General features: G+C 41.2%; 1 long non-coding RNA gene across 3 annotated transcripts; it reads right to left on the minus strand.

Moving 5' to 3' along the window:
- Positions 1-97: 97 nt before the first annotated feature.
- LOC146564976 (uncharacterized) lies at positions 98-12,640 on the minus strand. 3 transcript variants are annotated; one of them, XR_014894478.1, is made up of 7 exons: positions 12,559-12,640; positions 5,644-5,742; positions 5,470-5,543; positions 3,566-3,664; positions 2,630-3,053; positions 2,208-2,483; positions 101-1,880 (listed from the first exon to the last, which is right to left on the minus strand). It is a non-coding gene; the product is annotated as an uncharacterized LOC146564976 (long non-coding RNA). The 3 variants fall into 3 exon arrangements; XR_014894479.1 differs by having other exon boundaries at positions 98-2,524; XR_014894477.1 differs by lacking the exons at positions 101-1,880; positions 2,208-2,483 and having other exon boundaries at positions 2,831-3,053; positions 12,559-12,634.
- Positions 12,641-15,845: the final 3,205 nt, after the last annotated feature.

Consider the following 15,845-nt stretch of genomic DNA (forward strand, 5'->3'; position numbering starts at 1 on the left):
AAAGGAACAAAAACACTGCAGCTTAACTGTAGGAAAAAGGAAAGAGCAGCCTGACAGCTGTCAGTCTGTCCAGCCTCATGTTAGAAATCATCATTGCTCTTCACAGGTGATATTTTCTGAAAACTGAACTTCCTCCAGCCGTCAAATGTTGTTGTTTTTTACGGTTGCTTTATGAAGCTAATTTGTAACCATGTTTTATGGTTGTACAAATCTGCTTCATGGACACTCGTTGCTGAAATATTTGTTTTATTTTATGAAGAAAATACAATTTTGTATTAAAGTCGTGCCATAAATCAAACATTTCTAACCAAGAAAATATATTCACCTTTTAATTAATAAAATATAAGTACAGGGTAAGTGTCAGAGACCAACCAGAGGCCAGAACTCCACAAGCAAGAAGCTCTGTACAGAGTTATGAGCATCTAAGAGTAAGTGAGTAAAACACCAGAGCTCCTGCAGCAGGCTCAGCTCAGCACCACAGAGACTCTGGATGGTTCAAGCTCAGACATGTTCAAATAGTTTTGGTAAATTATCTGCAGAAATTATGTCACTCAGCAGGTTTACCGGTTTTGTTTTGTTTTTTAGAAACTCTGCATAAGCAGGAGGAGAAGGTGGGTGCAGCCCCTCGGCTGGCTTCCAAGAAGACTTCTTTACTTAGAAGAAAGTGGACGTTTGATTCAGTTCAGTCTTATTCATGTTGCTCCAAATCAGAGCAATAACAGCCGCCTCAAAGTGCTTTAAATCATAAGGTAAAGACATCCCCCCGTCACCATCTCTCTCTGCCTCGCTCTGATCACGGCGTCCTGCTGTGGTGAGTTACTTTATCCCAACATGTTCTCACTCCCTAAGCGTAATATTTGACGCTGGGTGAGAAATCGTAACATTTTACGCTTCTGCAGAAGGTCACCTTTCGCGTTCCTCATGAACGCCGCGGGACCTGACAAAACGTCGGTATAGTACGCCCCGAGAGTGAGAACGGGCTGGTTTATCCACCCTGGTTTTATTTGTTGTTGTTATGTGTGCGTGTGTGTGTTTAAGTCACAGTATTATTTTTCTGATGTAAATTAAAAATCACTGAACTGTTACAAACAAATTCAGCTCTTTTTATGTTTATTTCTTAATCATGAAAATAATTAGAAGAACAGTCCTGATGTTGTGTGTGACACTTACACGAAGAGCAGAGTCAGTGACAGCCTGTTTCACTGTTACCGACGCTGCTTCATTTACTTCAATAACATAAAAACAAACACATTAAACTTGCTCCATAGAGCAAGGTCACACCTGGAATCGTTACGGTTCTGGGTCAGTTTCAACCCAGTATTTTGAGTTCCTTATGTTTTGGTTTATTTTGCATGTTGGAGTGTTTTGGGGTTGTCTGGTGTTTTGATTATTTGTGATGTATTATATTACTGTGATTCTGGTTTAGGGTTTTTGTTCGCAGGTTTTGTGTGAGTTTAGTTCTGTGTCCTGTCTGCGTCCTCGTGTAGTGATCTCTTGTTTCCTGTTTTATTGTGAAGGTCTGCGTCTCATGTGAGTGTGTTCAGTTTTGCAACTTGTCTCGTTTTGTTGATTACTCCCAGCTGTGTCCCCACCTGTGTTTCTCTGTCGTTGTAGTTGCTGGTCTGTCTGTCCACCCACCACGTTTCATTTGTGTGTTTCCTGCCGTCATCGTCATGTACCATCGTCTTCCTTCCTTTATGTCCAGGTTGGTGTTCTTGTTCATGCTCAGTAGTTTAGTTGTCCCAGTATAGTTTTATTTCTCCGTTTTGCCGTTTGCCTATCTATACTTCGTGTTCAATAAATCACCTTCACGGCTGCCTGCGTTTGGATCCTCCTTTACCTTTTCCACGCGGCTCTTCTCACTCGCCGTGACAGGAATTCTGTTTAAATGTGGAAAACAGGCAGTGCAACATTTATAAAGAAAAAGATTTTGGACCCAAAAATATTTAAATGAGCATTTGTGAATATCAATAAAACATCTGCATATTTACCAAAAACCCCAAAAACAACAAAGAATCAACCAAACCAACTGCATGAATACAGGTGTGGATGTGTGTTGTAGGCAGTGTTCCAGTTGAACCTGTTCTCATTTTGGACAGATGTTGAGTTTGTGAGCTTCTCTCAACTTAACGTCTGCAATAATCCCTGAAGAAGCTGTTTGGAGCATCACTGGATGTTCTGCCGTGCAGAGAAATAAAAGTGCAAACCTTTGAGCTGCAGGTGAAGCAGCTATTCGACTCTCATCATGGCAAAGCTTCTCTGAGTGGACTGTAGTTCCCGTTTACAGCCAAAAGGGGGCACTGCTGCACCTCACAGACCACAATGTGATTCGTCTTGATGCATCTCAATCATCCAGGTAAGTAAATCTCCAAAAGTTGATTCTGTTCATCTGGTTCATCTGTTCATCAGCATTTTGTGGGAGAAACGTTTCGTCATCATCATCCAGGTGACGTCTTCAGTCTCAGCTGACTGCAGGTCTCAATCTTATAAACAGGATATTTGCATATTGACTGAAACCAGCCCACTGAGGGAACAATGGGCTGGGAGGTCAATGGTACTCATGGCCATTGGTCAGTGGTTGTTGATCAATGGTCATGAGAATTTGCATAATTATGATTAGGGAACTTACCCCTCCAGCCCATTGTTCCTTCACTGGGCTGGTTTCCTCCTCCTTCTTTATCCATCCTGCTTCGTCTTTGTGTTGGTGCCACTGTCTCCAACCTTACATCCCAGCAGCTCTCACTAACATCTTCTAAACCTTCACGTTCTGATTTTTTCTCTTAGTAATTTTACACTGCCTCTGCTGTTTGATCATTAACCTCAGACAAAGACAAATAAAAATATTTTATTACACAAGCAGAACTTAAACATCCAAATAATACAAAACTGCAGAGATGCTCAGATAAAAAACAAAACCTGCTGCAAGAATCCATATAAACAAACAGGAAGTGCCGCGGGCAGGTAGTTGATGATCGATCATTAGTGAGGTCATCGATGACACTAATGACCATCAGGAAGTGTCCCGCTGTCTGGTCCTGTGTGCCCTCAGCGGTCTGGAATGCAAACAGAACATGTTCATTATGTTTGACCTTAAAGAGAAAAACCATTCAACCTGTGGAGTCGCGTGTACAGCCCACAGGGCCAGGTGGCCCACAGGTTTCTTACATGCTACCACAATTTCCCACAATTTCATGTAACTCTAGAGGATTGTTGTAACTTCTGGCTCTTTTTATTACCATGCATCCACATATTCAAACCACTAAAGGTTATTTAAAAGGGCAGAGGGAGATGCAGGATGCTGAAAGGAAAGACTGCTCACAGCAGTTTTACAGGAAGTTTGTTTTGGTATCAAAACCATCAAACTCCTAGATGAATACTGAACCAATAATAAACTAAACAAGAAAACATAATTAATATAAGAAAATAATATTGAGTAATACATTAAAAAGATGAAATATTGAGTCAGTTAAAAACCAGTTAATATTTTCTGCTTTTTATGTGACATTTTTATCTCGGTGTCTATCTGCTGTGTTCTGCCATCATCGTGATGAGTCTCTGTTCTCACCTGGTGGCAGGTGGTTCTTTCCTCCGGCAATCAGTTCCAAAGAAGAAGGACGGCCAATCCTAGTGCGAGGACCAGAATCGGCTGACCAGTCCTCGAGACCTGAGAGAGGTCACAGAGGTCACACAGAGGTCACACATATTTATATTTGAAGTTTGTGACACAGACACATTTTTAAAATATTTATTCTTTTGTTATTTGTTGTATTTTCATTCTTTTTTCATTCTCTGTATTGTGAAGCACTTTTGTGAAATTCGTGAAAAGCGCTATATAAAAAAATTTTACTTACTTTTTTTTTTAAACTTTTATTTAACCAGGAAGATCCCATTGAGATCAAAAACCTCTTTTGTTTCTGTCTCACAGTTATAGAAATTACTCAATTAAACACATGCAGCTACAACACACATGCAAAAATAAATGGAAAATAAAATGATAAAATAAAAATCAAACAAATTTAAAAATTCAGTTAAAATGACAGTCAATCTAATTGAAACAGTTGCATGTTATTGACTTGGCCTCAAGGATTCTTAGTTTAGATTTAAAAGCACTTAATGTAATGAATTCAGCCTTTTCTGCAACGACTGTATCGACTGTAAAGTGCGTGTATTTAAAATATTAACTGTAAAAAACAATCTTTTAAAACTTTAAACTTGTCCTCCGACCAACAGCCAGCTGAGCAACATTTGTCTGCAGTTTATACAGAGAAATAAAAACAGTGTTTAAAAAGACTCATTGCTGACCCCTCGTGGTGAAGCGTGAAGAGAATTGCAGGCAGATAGTCAAAGGAGCTTGGAAAGAAAAGCGTCTGGACTTCTTTAAGTTGCTTGAAGACGTTTCACCTCTCATCCGAGAAGCTTCTTCAGTTCTAAGGTCAAATGGTGGAGAGTCCCAGATTTAAACCCAGTGGAAGTTTACCCCCAAAGAGGGACAAAGGACCCCCTGATGATCCTCTACCTAATCACATGAGCCGAGGTGTGAAAATGGGTGTGGGTCACAATCAGCCAGGGTTTCGGGTGAGCTCATTGTGAAACCTGGCTCCACCCTATCATGTGATTTCCTGAGGTCAGATGGCCCAGGATGTGAGTGGGCGTTAAGGCGTCTGGGGAGGGATCTCAAAACTGGATTATAGATGGCAGAGAGTTGGTGTCGTAACCCCCGCCTCTGTTCAAAGATGGTCGCTCACAGTGGACATAGATGCTTCTTTCACTCCTCTTTCAAACCATCTGTCCTCTCTGTCCAAAATGTGAACATTGGACAGAGAGGACAGATAGAACCAGCTGTTTAAAACAGGCGTGTCCAACTCCAGGCCTCGAGGGCCGGTGTCCTGCAGGTTTTAGATCTCACCCTGGGTCAACACACCTGAATCGCATGATTAGTTCATTACAAGGCCTCTGGATAACTTCAGCACATGTTGAGGAGGTCATATAGCCCTCTGCATCGGCTGTGATGGATCAAGGACACATTTAAAACCTGCAGGACACCGGCCCTCGAGGCCTGGAGGTCCCACTCCTGATTTAAAAAGTAGATATTGTTCCAATTTCCATCTTTTTATTCTTGGCCAGATTCACTGTTCACAATAATCCGTATTATTTTTTTGCAGCTCAGTTCATCCTCTCATAAACAAAAGATTTAAACTACTCTTAGTGTGGCTTCTGTGCTTGACATGACCATATAACGAGACTGGTTCTCCATAGTAGGAGGATCTGAAAAAAATCTGTGTGAAACTGAGTGTTTCTGAAGCCTGAGACTCACAGTGATTGTACGTTTCAGGTTATGTTTCATTGTGAACATTGATTTAAATGAAATACTATGATTCTGTCCTTTCCCAAAACATGTGAACACCAAGGAAGGAACAAATAAAAATGTAATTTCTCACCGTATTACTGGGATTATACACTTTATTGTACCTCATTTGGGATGATCGTGGTAGCGGAGACTTCATTGTCCTCTGCGCTGTTTGTGGCGTTATGAGCCATGGTCACTAAGAACACACACAGGAAGCACAGATAGGGCTGTCAGTACTGCAAAGTGCTACTTCTGTTGTTAACAGTCGCTATGCTGTGTGGCTCCTGTGCTGTTACCGTAGTAGTAGTCAAAGGTGGCATTGTAGTCATAGTCGTCATCGTATTCAGGCGTCGGTGTTGGCGTGTAGTTATCATCTTGAAGACTTCCTGTATTTCCTGTGGAGGTAAATAAAGAAGAAACATCAACGTGTTGAAAGATGGATTTAAGGGAAAGAGTCTTTTTTTTCAGTGTATGTATGTATGGCATAAAACGTAGCATACAAATAAGTGAAATGTTAGCATAAAACGCGTGGTCCAGATGAGCTGCTGAAGTTCAAACTGTGGTTGTTGGTGTCAGACAGGCTGGTCTCAGTATTTCAGACAATGACACGAGTCCCAATTCATGTCTCGCCATGCTTGCTGTTTTATTTTGAAAGTCTCTTGTTTCCACGTTCAGTGTCTTTAGTTTTGCTCCCGTGTGGTGTCATGTTCATTGGTGCCAGCTGTGTTTCCCAGGTGTTTCTTCTTCCCTCATTCTCTCCTGTGTATTTAAGTCCTCAGTCTCTTATTTCACGCTAAAGTTTGCATGTGCTTGTTTAGTTTCTGTTCTAGTTTTCATGCTTGGGTATGCCCCTGCCCGCCCTGCCCTGTTTTGTATTCATGCATTCAGCCTAATAAACTGCTCGCTTTTTGTTATACTTAGTTTCTTCTCTTCTGCGTCTGCGTGGCAGGAAGCATGGATTTATCCTGCTTTGAGATGCTGAGGGTGTAATCGCGTGTTGGACGTGATGAAGCTTTTCTCTGTTGCAGACACACATCCTCATTTTATTATGAAAAGAAAATCTAAGTGACTGAGAGCGGGGACTTCAAAACTCCTGTATAAAAGAAGAAAACTGAGGTTTACCAAAATCCCCTCTCTCATTTTGTTTTGTTATCTAATATCTACATTTAAGTGGATGTGAGTACCGACAGTCCTGCTCATATACCAACGAGACGGTGACTAAAAATCACTTGAGAGTTAATGATTTGCAGCTGAGATTGCACTCCGATTACACACTCGGGGTTAGACTCGGGGGACTTGGCGGTAATGTGATCACCTTCCTGTGGTTGTATTTTTAGACCTCGTTTACCAGAACAATCGGCCACTTCTGGTTTAACCGTCTGTTACGCACATTTTTAAAGACCTGATCATGAAAGAAATGATCATCAACAAAGCAAATATTATATTCCCTTCATGTTCACTTCTCTGTGTTCATAATACAAGACCGAAACATTAAGAACTACAATTTAGCCTTTTTCTTTAACCTTATGGGAATTACAGAGACATTTCCATTTATATTTAGTCTCTAAACTAAGAAGGACAATTTTGTCCAGAATTTATTTTTATAATATTTTATAATAGATATAAAATTCTAGGATGTATTAGGAAGAACCGTCATCTAGTTATTTAGGTTTGGAAGATGGCTTTAAGGGAAACAGTTTCCCTCCAGTAAACTGGGGTAAAACTATCCTTCAAACAAAGTTTTACCAAAGGTTGACACATTCAGGAGGAAAGCTGGAAAATAAAAGGTTACAGTTAGAGAGCAAAGGATGGACGGATACTGAAATGACAAACTGAAGAACTGCAAGAATAAATAGTAGTTTATAAAGTTCTGGAATGAATAAATCTGAGAAAAAAAAACCTGCTTTCTAGTTTTCATGGTAATATTTTGAATATCAACAACAGTTGGTGCAAAATGTTATCCAGGAAAAAACAGAAAAACACTTTTATTGTAGGACAATTAATGAATTCAGTTGACACCATGAGCGCAACAGCAGACACTCTGAGAGTGAAAGTGTTCAGAAAATGTGCCGCAGCACGCTGGATGAACGAGCGCTTCGTCTCATTCTGACAGCTTGGCTCAGAGACTCGCCTCCCTCGGTGAACTTGCATGTTTAGATAAGAACGAGGACTCAAACGCTCCTCCTCCACGGGCGTTACCATATGGACTGAGACGTGTCGGGACCCGCAGAGTGAACTCAGGAACTCAAAAGAGCATTTACCATCAGCTTAATGAAGTCAAAGCTCACTCCATTAATGTTCTTTTAGGAATCCTGAGAGGTTGGCCTTTAAATACTTAAACTTTTTAATTATTTATGTAAAAAGGTCACGTATTTGGGGCGGGGGGGCTAAAACTTGAAAAACTTGAAGCTGGAGGACTGATTCTTGTCTACTTGCATCCACAATCTTTGCAGATCGTTGAATATGTCGGTCTGTCAGCAGGTGATATATCTCCCATCTCCATCCTCACCAGCTCGCAGGTCCCAGCAGGTTGGGAAACTCTTGCTAACTGTGTTTAACACAGTTGTGGAAGTGCAGATCTGCATGTCCACATGTTTTAAAGTCAAAATTATAAAACTGGTCCGTGCATTACTTCTAGTGTTCAGCTCCTCATCAGTCTATTTGACTCACTTTTAGTTTATTCACCAAATCTTGCTTAGGGTCACAAAAACATGAAGGCTTGAAGGTAGCGTTAGCTACATGCTAAGGTGGCAGGGTGTTGGTGCAACGGGTGGAGAGTCTGGACCTGATCTTCTCAGACACACTGGGGGGGTTTGGAGTTTGCGTGACCCATCGGTGACCTGCAGGCTGTGCGGGAGATTACAGAATTACCACCATGAAATGTAACAAAGCAAACGTGTTGGTAACTGTTTCTGTGCTATTTGATGCTTTGATCTGTTCGCCAGACTCCAGCTCTTGTTTATACGTCATAAGCAACTAAAGTTACTGTTAATTCACTGGTTGTGACAGCTTGCTGGTTCGTGATCATGAAATGTCTCATCTGTTCGTATTACTGGACATGGAGACTCATGTTGCACACATTTTGATCTTTGTGTTTTGATGGTATCGTTGACAGACTGTGAAAGCAGAGACTTTCTGTCTGATCTCATCCAGGAGACAAAGTTTCACAATTCAGCTTGAAAAAATTCACTGGAGGGCAAAAATGAATCAACCTGCAGCTTGCTTACAGTTGGATGCACTCCGACTAACTCCCTTCATTTTCTGAAAACACTAAACTAATGGAGACATCGAAAAGGTTCAGATGAAACCCAGATAAAGCTTTTCCCATCTTTACCCTCAAGGCTAAGCTAAGTTAATCATATCCTGGATCCATTCATTAGTTTTAACTTTTAGCTAATTTTTTTCTTTTACTTGTTTGTCTTAGACACAGTATACTAGTCAGATACTTATATGTGGAGATATAACATGTTTAAAACAAGGTATGGCCTCCTCCAGATATACTGCAGGCTGTTGGGTGTGTAATCAGGCAGCGGAGGCGACGTCTGGGTTCAACACTTTATTTTAGGCTTTACAGCGGAGCTCCATCTTGTTCTCGCTCTCTACTTTCTTCTTCTCTCCTCTTTCTCTTACCCAGCCTCATTAGCGGCACCCCTGGTCTGACAGGGTAACAGCATGTACTAATTTTCTTCCCTTATTATAGAACCTTGTAAACACAACACAGGCAGTCACCCTCCTGCACGTGGACAGCATGGTTTGCTTTCGAGGAATCGCTCTCCATTTCTGGATGAGTGCAGCCTATAGGTGTGTGATGGTAATGGGCTGTGGCTGAATCTCATATCGCATCAACCCAGTGAGTCTCAGGCATGTTTAATAGGAGATATATCAGGTTTAAATACTGACCATTGGAGTGTGTGAGTGTATGCTCCTGATCCAGAAAGGCCTGTGTTGCTGTGGCAGTGTGCTGATTATAGATGGTCCACCAAAGCATGGTGGCACTCATCATGCCTGTTGTCTATAATGTGAACCAACGCTACAAAGTCCACAGTGGAGTGTTAGAAAACAAATTACCAGTCACGCCATTGACTAACATCAACAATCACTGCTATGCAGATGATACTCGACGGCCTCTCCTGCCTCACTGATGTAGATACTGTAATGTATGTATTCAAATGTCCTCCACCTCAGTTCCAGCTTCAGTTTCAGCTTCTCTAACAAAGTCCGTCGGTACATCGCCCTCCTCGGCAGTAACAACGTCCTCAATTATCCAGGTAAGTAAATCTCCAAAAGTTGATTCTGTTCATCTGGGCGTCACTTGAATGAGTGACAGATGGTTCTCCCACTGAAATCGCGACGTCCTGATGAACCGAATCAACATTTGGAGACCTGCTAAGAACCCCGTTATCATCTTTGGTAACAGACGCTTATTTAAAGAACAAAAAGGAAGAATTACATCTGAATTTTGCATCTTACATCTCAAACTCATTCAGTCTTTTTGCCTTCACCTCAGAAAAATTGCAAAAATCAAACCTGGAACTTACTGTCAGTGTTCCTGTGACTCATCCTCCACAACTGGTCTCTAATTGGTGCAGAATCCAGCAGCCCGGCTGCTAACTAAAACTAGCCAGTGCTCACATATTTATCTTATTCTTGCATCCCTTCACTGGTTTGCAGTGAAACACATACAGTTCTAAACTGACAGTTTCATTTGATATTTGTGTTCAAATATCTCAACTTGAATTTAATGTTCAGCTTCTTCGTAATATTATTAAACTGGGTCGTTTGGTACCGGGCCATGAGAGAAATTTATGGTTTTCAGGGTTTTTATTGTTAGCTCAGTTTCCCTGGGCCTTTTCCCGTGTTGTAGTTGTGTGTCTTATTTTGAAAGATTGGAGACCGCTGATCTAAGAGATCAAAAAATGTGCTAAGAAATTAATTTAAAACAAAGATTGAAAACATATTTTAAAAGATTTTGCTCAGTGCACATACAGAAGATTTCTCCGTACAGGTTTGACGGGCAGTTCAAATATCTATGGATGTTTTCACAACTGACAGGAAGCCGGGTACTGTATGAGACGGAGCGGCGGATTGCTGCAGAGATAGAGTTCAACTTTCCATTTGCACATCAGTGTGTGCACGAACCCTCATGAGCTTTGGGAGGGACTGAAAAAATGAAGTCACACATGAGTGGCTAACATGAGCTTCCCTTGTGCAGAGGTCAGGCTCATCCTGAAGCTATGACCATATTTAAAAGAACATGCTTGGAGTGTACCACTTTCCAGCTAATCATTGGGACAGTTCAGTCTGTTTAAGTTGTTAAGTCAACAGCAGTACCCACTGACAGTCACACCACGTGCACCCAAGCTGATATTCCACCTTCTCAAATTACTGCAACTACCCCTGAGTGGAAACCCCTTAGAGATGAGGTGAGGACCTGCAAAGGGAGGTTGGCGTGGAGAAGCAGCTTCTTTGAGTCCCAAGCAATCATTTGAGATCAGGAAGCCTCCTGGGTGCTTTTTGCCCTGAATATTTTCTCATAGAAGATTTCAGTATAGAATCAGAAGTCGCTGGAGAGACTGCAGATCTTGTCTGGCCTGAGATGGCTTTGGTTCCCCGGGGGAAACTAAAAATTCTTTGCTAGGAGGCAGGATGTCTGAGATAGTCTGCTGGCACTGTGACTTTACGCTTTCTACATTTAAAATAATTTTTTTCCTCTGGGTCATTACTGTTAGAGCTGCTGGTTCTGGGCCCAAGGTCAGTCCCTGAAGCTGAGACAAAGCAAGTGGAAGAGAATCATCTGGATTCAGGGCTGAGCCATGCGTACGATTGGAATTCATGAAATATAATTTAGAAAGGAAAATAAAGGAAAGGCTCATTTCAGCTCTATGACTGCTGTCACATCGTGTGTGTTTAAGTGTGGAGCTTTTTGAGTCACTGCTTTATCCACAGGAGCCAGGTCAAAGGACCAGACGCTTGTTTAGAGAACAAAAAGAAGAATTACAGCAGTTTCAGCTCTCTGGGCCTCACCATCTAACCACTGGAGACTTTTAGAGGAGTGATCGGTTTAATGATGCAGCTAATAACGACCCTCAGGAGACATCTAACTTATGACAAGAAGACAAAATTATGCTGAGATTTATTTATTTATTTGTTTGTTTGTTTGAAAATCCACTTCATGAGAAAATAAAGTTTTGTTCCATGACGTGAATTTCTCATGTCTGATTATAATCCGAAAACAGACTAACTACTGTCAAAATGAGTGTAGTGGAAGAAAAGGTCCTAACACACTCTACTGATGACACCACCAATCAGAAAGCGCTTCCTTCATGGCTTCTTTGCCATGGCAACATGTGGTGCGTTGGACAAAATGTGTGCTGCAGACATGAAATACACTTCCTATTGAAAAACACGAGTTACGTGCTGACTATCAACCCGAGGAGCAACACAGTAAAAGTCCCAACACGCCTGAGGGACCACACACTCAGCAACCTTCACTCCTCAGGCGAAGACGCGACCATGAAAGCAAACAGGTCTGATAAGAGCTTCATCACATAGCCCCAAACTCATCCACCCTCTTATTTAACACCTTTGCAACATTCATATCATTTTATTTTTAATAATAAGACAAAGTTACATAAATAAAGTTACTTTTAATTTAAATGTAATTTTTTAACTTTAATGTTTAAGTCTTCAACAAAATGATAATAATAAAGTGTAAGGAGAGGTGATGTCATATCGGAGGGGTGTGGTTAGGGTTATGTACAGCGATAAAGCTGTCATCACTACATTTCCTGGAAAATAACCCACAACATGGTGGCAGAGACACAACTTTACTCTTAATCTGAAGAATGTATCAAATCAACTAAAGTGGGCGGATCTTTGAAATGACCTGATTTTCCTTTATTATTAACTAAACGCTGATGTGATTATTTTGACCCAAGAGCTGGTCTTTAATCTTTGACACCATCACAAATGCACACAGTGACAGGTAAGGACATGTAAGAGCTGCAGGAGGCTTTTTACAGCATGATAACCTGTACCTGAAATAAAGCAACACACCTGTCAGCAGTTAAAGCTGGGGCCGACTCCCTGCATGAATATTACATTTTAGCTCGTTTATCTGTGCTCTGCTTTCTTAAAACCTCCTTTAAACTGAAGATATTTACAACACAGAGACTGGAACTAGTTTAGGTCAAAGGTCGCGGGTCACTTACCACGGCAGGACGGCACTACCAGAGCGAGCCAGAGAGAGATGGAGAGCAACACGTTCATTCTGGACGAGAGACACAAACTTTCTGAGAGAAAGAGAGAGCGTGAGAGACAGCCAGAGGGAGGAGGTGTGTCCTCAAACACACTCACCGAAAAGTAAATTCTTCCCAGCAGAGAGAATTTACAGGCCTGTAACGAGTCCTGACGTGGTGGGTCAGACTCAGTCTGCATTCACACTGGTTTGTCTCTCCACAGATGGACACTGTGGGGTTTATTAAAGTGGATCTAAAACAAAAACAAACACATCCTCATAGAGCAGTATGTAACCAGCTTGTTTTAGCCCCTGTCCATTTAAGGGACTCAGCCCACTTTCTTCTAATTGGAAGGCTGTGAGGAAGCCCACAGAGGGGCAGCACCAAGTGCATATGAGCCATTCTTAAACTGTAAATCTTCCAGGCAACATAATTACTCATTGTTGATGCAAATGGAACTTTTCAGATGCGCCTGCACATGTTTAAGCTTGAATCTCATCAGGAATATGAGAGTGTACAGCTTAAAGATCCACAGGTTACCTGCTTACTATCGGACAAAGTGTGGATTAAGTCCTTCAGTCACAAGCTGTGTATAAACAAAGCCCATCATACTGAGTGAAGCAAGAAACTGTGCATAAAAGAAGAAATGCAGCCACCTTGATGTCATCTATTGTTTTGTGGACTTGGGTTTTGAAATGTCAGCTTTAGTGATTTGGCAGGGTGCAACCAGCTAATGCTAGCTTACTTAGTTAGCAAGCTGCATCCAGAAACTGTATGCATGCAATGCAAACACACTTGATAGCTGACACTAAGTGCAAAGTAACAGACCAATGAAATACTAGAATTTCACTGATTAAAATTGGAGCTCAGACATATTAATGCAAATAGCAGCCATGCTATTTGGGCTTTTGGAGCCAGCCTCAAGTGGCCACTCGGGGAACTGCAGTTGTTGCTGCTTTGTGTTGGTTGGTTGGTAGGCTTGGCCTGCAGGTACGAAACATTGATGTAGCCAAGATAAATTACCTTCCTGCCGTCAAAGCATCTATCTTTGACACCTCTATCATATCTCACTGCATCACTGATTTATCTGGAGCACAAGTCTTGATACAAACTTAAACTGAAAGTTAATTTAGTACAAAGCAAATCCTGACATGCAGAGAGAGAGAGTGTGTGTCATCAGCAGAGTTTTTCCAACATCTCAGTTTTACAGAACCAGACATGAAAACTCACTGTGTTCACTTTTTAAAATGTTTTTAATAACAAAAATGAATGTATCTGTACTGTACATGTAGACAAAAACAAAGAAAACTCCCCCATAAATCACACCTCTGTCACAGGGTAAGTACATGAGCTCATCTTATTCCCATGCAAACAGGAGTATTTGTTTAAAATAAAACACCAAAATTATACTTTCTCTTTTCAGGTATCCTTAAAAGAGAAAAATCGGAAGAGTTTTTGGGCACACCTGATGCCACATGAGGCGCTTATAGGGATAATAGGAGGTGTCCAAAGTGATCAGGAGCTAAAAGGAGCAAAGATCTGGCTCCAGTTAGCTCCTCTTCCTCTTACCATGTGAGTCTTTCAGGCAGAACCTAGTTGGCAGCACTTTGAGGTCAGACGTTAAAGACGTAGGCGCTTCTGTTACAGTGAGAGTGAGTTGGAGTTTGGGGGCATTCTGCACTCTGAGCTTTGTCTACAGCTGTACACCTGAGTGCCATGAGGCTCATCTGTGTGTAAGAGCAGCAAACTGTCCACACTTTGATGTACACATTTTGTATGACGTCAGGAAATTGTTGCCACAAAATAATCAATTTTTTGAGTCATTTCCACAGTCAAACATTAGAGTTGACATCATCATGTTGTCAAGTTCATTCATTTAAATTTGTTTCTTCTATTTAGAAAGACAGTAGAAGATATCAAACACATTCATATTTTTGGAGGCTTTTCTAATTGTTTGAATGTTTTCCATTCATTTCTATTTAAATATATTCGATGAGGGGGCTGCAACTCGCCACAACTTAAAGTTGGGAAATTATCCAATTAATTTTGAAACTATGTATAAAAATGTTTGTACCTTCCAAACAGTTAATGCAAAAAAAAAAGTTGAATAAAAGCTGAAAGTTTTTTTTTAATGATGGTGATTTAAAATCTGTTGGTGAACAAAACTACAAAACCTGTCTGGCCAACAGATGCTGGACCATTCACACCAACTGAACCAAGAAATCCCTTTAAAACCTTTGATGACTGCATATTTACATAAATTATACTTATTTTGATTGTATATCTTTATAATGAAGCCGTACAACCACGTAAATGTGAAACAATCTGATGACCATCAAACCATCTACCACCTTATTGTGTATATCATGTCATCATTACAAGAAACACCTAAAGAAACCCAGAACTGTCTCAGTAACCTCCTGCTGAGAAACACACTGCAGGATATTCCATTATACGGGACTAACTGGTAATGAGTTAATTACCAGTTAAGATACTGTGTTACAGGTAAATGTGATGATGTTATTTGAGCTAAATATGTTCTTTAAGCATCTGCATGATGGATGGATCCTTTACATGCTGTTTGCTCAACAATCGCCTGACCCCAGTTCATGCAGTCTTCTAATTGGAAAACTGTGAGGAACAAGAATGCGATTGTAAGAAGAAAAACGATCCACCACATGAGATCAACGCACCTGAGAAGACGCTCACACAAAGCCTGCAGTGAGAAACTCCTGTAGCCACAGACATGTTCGAGCAGAGGGTAAGTCGACTCCAACCAAGCAGCCGGCGCTCGATTCACTGCTCGTTCCTGCAGCCGTAGGTGTGAATGAGTAATGGTTAGCTCTGACTGCTGACCTGTCTGGGATGAATCTCACTTTGCAGCTGGTGTAGGCTCTTATAAATATCCTGATCTTGTTTTAATAGTCAAATAGAGATTATGCTTATTTACTGTGTTTCATTGCTCTATAACGTCTTTAGGGTTGTCACAGCACATCATCACTATCTCTCTCTCTCCCTTTCCTCCTCTTCTGTCACACCAACCCTGCCTTCACTGCCTCTGTGCCTTTTGTTTTTACCCAGCAGTGACGAGCATCACCTGTGGTAGTTGTTGCTAACCTTCACCAGTCCATTGATGATCCTCATACTTGTTTGGCACTGAATGCCCTGGCAGCCCGCCCCATCCATCTGCATTTGGCACGAGCACGAGGAGTCTCATTTAAACATGGTTGCACTCCTGTCAGAGTTTGACTTGAACAAAG

The sequence above is a fragment of the Mchenga conophoros genome, linkage group LG11 (assembly GCF_057382185.1).
Source record: "Mchenga conophoros isolate Kocher_MC1m ecotype Shallow Benthic linkage group LG11, M_conophoros_male_GT1.1, whole genome shotgun sequence".
NCBI classification, from domain to species: domain Eukaryota; kingdom Metazoa; phylum Chordata; class Actinopteri; order Cichliformes; family Cichlidae; genus Mchenga; species Mchenga conophoros.